Source organism: Acanthochromis polyacanthus, chromosome 4 (assembly GCF_021347895.1).
Source record: "Acanthochromis polyacanthus isolate Apoly-LR-REF ecotype Palm Island chromosome 4, KAUST_Apoly_ChrSc, whole genome shotgun sequence".
Lineage (NCBI taxonomy): Eukaryota > Metazoa > Chordata > Actinopteri > Pomacentridae > Acanthochromis > Acanthochromis polyacanthus.
Window position 1 is genome coordinate 7,681,947 of NC_067116.1, and position 4,888 is coordinate 7,686,834.

Below are 4,888 nucleotides of genomic sequence, written 5' to 3' on the forward strand. Positions count from 1 at the left end.
TCTACTGCAATTTTTACTCTTCGTAATGCTATTTCAGAATTTTTCTTACCACATTTTTTATGTTTATTGCCATAACAGAAAGAGCAGAGTCAGGGAGGAGATGGATCAGAGGCCAGCAGCAGGGACAAGGATGTAGGGTCTTTACAGGTAAGGAGAGATTATAACTTCCTGAAAATAAGATATCTATTGCAGGGAGAAACCAGGCAGTACTGATCATTTCATGTTCAGTGTTTGGCACCTTTGGCTACTCGTCCAGTAGATGTTCAAGGGACATTGTTGTCAACTCAACTAGAGTTTGGCCACTGAAACTTTAGATTTTATAGTTTAAAGTTTTATACTGTATAGTTTAAAGGACTAGCCTAGTTGGTCCCCTGGTATTGTACTGTGGCTGTTAGGGATTATGTGGTTCTTTAGCCACTAAGGACAGTGCAATTAAATGTAAGAGAATGATAAATCGCTCTGAAAAATTTGTCCCCCTCATTTCTGAGATGGTGGTTACGCCCATGGGTGGACCAATAGTCACTTTTGAGCTTTTTCAGCTTCTCCCTACACTGCTTCATTGTCCTCTTTATATACAGTCTGCTCAGAGACCTCCTGATAAATTTCTCCACCCAGCTCCCTCTGTATTCTTTGGTCCGTCACCAAAGACATAAAATCTTGACATCTTCATTCACCCACAGAACAGGTCTGACTATGACATTTAAAATTATGAAGAACAGAGAATTCCGTGAAGAGCAATGCACACCGTTGCTGTTTACAGTTGGGTTTTTTTTTAATGTAGGGTTTTGTTTTCATGCTGGGTCGTTCAGTGTGTCATCACTCCCTGTCCAATCAGTGGCCTTCACTCTTGTCCAATCAGTGGCCTGCACTAGTGTCGGGTCATGTCAGCTTGCTTGGGACTCCCATAGACTTATATACGTAGACGCCTCATTGACTGTGACCGCCCACTCGAGTGGCGTGCCTGCAGGGCAGCCATCTTGGATCGGTGCCACTCACTCCTACAATGCATTACTTCCATAGAGGAATGATGTGCTTATACAATTAAAGTTGTCACAAATTGCTCAATTCTCAAGCAATTTTTGACGGGGTTTGCTTGTAACAAACGCCAGACATGATCTAGATAGATAGATAGACAGATATAAATAGAAAAAACAAAACAAAAAAAAACAAAAAATTCAGATGTGCTCAGGTTTTTATTGACTTTACATTTACAGCTTTGCATTGCCTTGGAGTACAATTGTTATTTTTGTATTATTGTACTACTACCGTATTACTGTTATTGCTATTCATATACTTATCATTATAGTCCTATAATATTGTATGATTATTGTTTATTATTTTTTATATTACAGTTACTGGTATTATTATTATGATTATTATTATTACTATTACTTCTATTATTATTATTATTATTTTTATTACTACTACTACTATTATTATTACTCTTACTATTAATACTGCTATTATTACTACTACTACTATTACCATTATCAATATTATTATTATTATTACTACTACCACTATTACTATTATATCAATTATTATTATTATTACTATTATTACTGCTATTATTACTATTATTTTTAATTGTTATTATTATTATTACTGTTATTATTACTACTATTATTACTATTATATCACGTGTATAAATCACGTTCTTTGGGAAAGCTTAAACATGTGAGAAAAGTAGCCAGAGATAAAGAATTGTCTACAGCAAAAATAATTCCATCATAAATCAGGGCTATTATTAGATCTATCAGATGCTGTATTCTAACCCACCAATTACTGCAGTAAGTCTGTTTTTTTTTTCTTTGTAACAGGCTGTTGCTAGGAACGCTAGATTCATAACATCGAATTTTAAACAAAAAATTGTCTCAGATTAGTTATTTCACCAGTAATCAGCTGTGTAATACACAGGATGATGTAGAGAGCTGGTTAGATCATGGGTAGAAGCCAGACATGGAGCTGATGGGGTTCTATCCGTCTTGTCAGTGTTTATTTCACTCTAGCTATGACAACCTGCTGACAATATATTATTCCTTACATACATCTTACATGTGAAAAGTAATCCCACGAGCTCTTGTTTCCTTACAGCGCTCATTAGAGCATCCATAGGCTGAACAGAAGTCCAGCATCTTTAAATAGCTATGCTGGAGTCAGAAGGAGATAGTGTGTAGCTTAAGTGTTGAGTGGCAAAACAGCATTGTAAAAAATATCCGAGCACCTTGTATAGTAGCTACACGTGTGATGTTTCTAAAAAATCAAACAGTTTGGCAATCGGTTCAAAATTCAGCAAATAATGGAGCTTACTCCTGGAAAATATGAATTTGGAAACTAACTTTAGCTGTCAGATAAAAGTAGTGGGAAAAAATGTGTATTTTCCTCAAAGCATAAACTAGAATGAAATGGAAAAAAACTTTACCAAAGTACAAGTACCCCAAACATCAACATAAGAGCAGTTCTTAAGTTAATGTATGTATATAAAGTGCTTAACAAATTTATTGGACTACCACTCACTGTGTTTGCCAACACTGCCATAAATTAAAAGTATTGCTGATTACCAAAATATTGTTTTATGTTCATGTAATAGTTAATCCACCAGTATGTGCAGCTCTTTAATCAAAATATCTTTAATACTAAAATGGAATTATTGCTGTTAACCATGAATTTTCAAATTTACTGTTTTGCAAAAAAGCAGGTAAAATAGTAAAGCACGTGATTTTTTTTTTTGATTGAGATGCTAAATTACAGTTATTTGCTTGCATTCCTGTTTTAGTGGTTATATGTTATTCTTGATTCAGAGAATTCCAGTGTGCTGGCTCAAATTTGGGTAAAAAAAACATGAATTCAGTTTGAAATTCGTCACTTCTGTTGAAAATGGTGAAGCATCACTGAGAAAGACAGAGTCTGAATTAAAGCACTTCATGATGCTGGATGGTCTTTGAGACAAATAAAGCTGTGTGTGTTCTCACAGTGTGGTCAAGTATGCCTTGAAAAAGTCTATAAAAGCAATGGCAGCAAGAATGTAAGCCGTTATTAGGACCAAGGCTAACAAGGTTATCAGGTAAAAGGCTAATCAGTATATTTAAAACCTAGGCAACAGCTCATTATGTCTCTTTTCCACTGTCCAGGGTTCAGTCACGTCCCATCAGTCATTACTAAACTAGATCATCACCACACTGTACAGTATGTTACTTTTTTCTTACATATTTGATTTGTATATTGAAATATATTATGCAATTGGCATTGCTATGTCAAAGTGACCTAACTGATTTTTGAATTTTCCTGCTTTGGGTTTTACCTTTTTGCTCTTGATGTAAGGCTTATTTTTTAATAATTATTGGTGACTTATTGGTTTGTTCATATTTTTTTTGTTTAACCACAGTAAAACTGATATCCTCCATCCTGCATCACATGCAAACTGCAAGCACATAAGAGACTAGCTAGTCAATGGTCCTGACAGGGAAGAGAAGTTGCCCTTAGAAGACAAAAACCACCCACAACCCTGCATCCCCCACCACCTAGACTTGGGTAATGCACTCCCTGGGCCAGGGCAAACAGACCTGATGTTGGAGTGCAGAGGCCGATGCAGGGTTTCTGTCTGGTGATACTTGATTCAGGTGAGCCTTAACCTCAGCACGGTGCGTCAGCGTCACCATGGTGAACCTCTGTATTTATTTAATGTCTATCAAGGTGAGATCATTCCTTCAGCCTGATTTTTTTGTGTGTTGACATTAAAATTCTGTGCACAGCCTGTGCAGGCTAAAGGTGGTTAATTTCAAATCAAAGTTGTTTTTTTGTCTGTGTCCTAAAAAGTAAAAATAAGCCACAAAGATATAAATATTGACTAAAATGAAATGTTTAATTGAAGTAAAATTTTCATCTGTATTGCTCAGCCCTACTGTGTGTCATCAGCAGCTACTGTGAGAGAAAGAAAGCAGAATATAATTTCAAAACATTGAAGGGTCAGTGTTAGACACATACACACATACACACACACAATAATTTCTGCACAATTTACATTGCATTCTAGCTTTCCAATCCTAAAATCCAAAAGAAAATTTAAATTAAATAAGGTCACAGTGTAATAAAAAATGATGTTTTGTATTTTTCTGCCTTTCCATTGTTTTTAACCCTTGTGTTGTCCTGGAGGTCAAAATTGACCCGTTTTAAAGTTTGAACGTTTGAACAATACATATATTTTCACAGTGAACCCTCTGATGTCCACATTACAGCATTTTTGGGAAATCTGGTGGAAAAAAAGAAAAAATCTACCAAAATCCAGCGAATTTCGATGGATTATGGTTGATTAAATGTTTTTTAAGATAATATTAGAAGTTTTAATGATATATATGTAATCACTTTAGATATTTCGGATTATTTTGGAAGATTTTTACTCATTTTTTGAAAAATATTTACAAGAATTTTCTTGTCAAATTTGGGGGATTTTTTTAAAAAAAATAAACTTTTAAGGGACACTTTTAAAGAATTATAGGATTTTTCTTCCTGAAGGTTTTGCAAATTTTCAGAAATCTGGGGAATATTTTTGCTGAAGTTTTCAGACAGGGAAGCAATATTTTTTGGTGCCTGTAAATGAGGATTAAAGGGTTAAACAATGTTCTTTTATGTCTTGTTGTTGTTGCACAGCCTTGTGGAACACTAAATTTGCATTTCATGTCACATACTGTATGGGCATATGACAAATAAAAGTACTAAATTTTGGATATAATAGCGTTTCAATTTTTTTTTTAATCAAATATGATAAATAACAACTGAAATATGGGTGTCCGTCATCCCTTCACCGCCCAAACAGCGGTCCTTCCCCCAGAAGGTGGCGCCAATGTGAACTCTGTGTTTGCCACCCGCAGTTAAATGTCAAAAGAAGAAA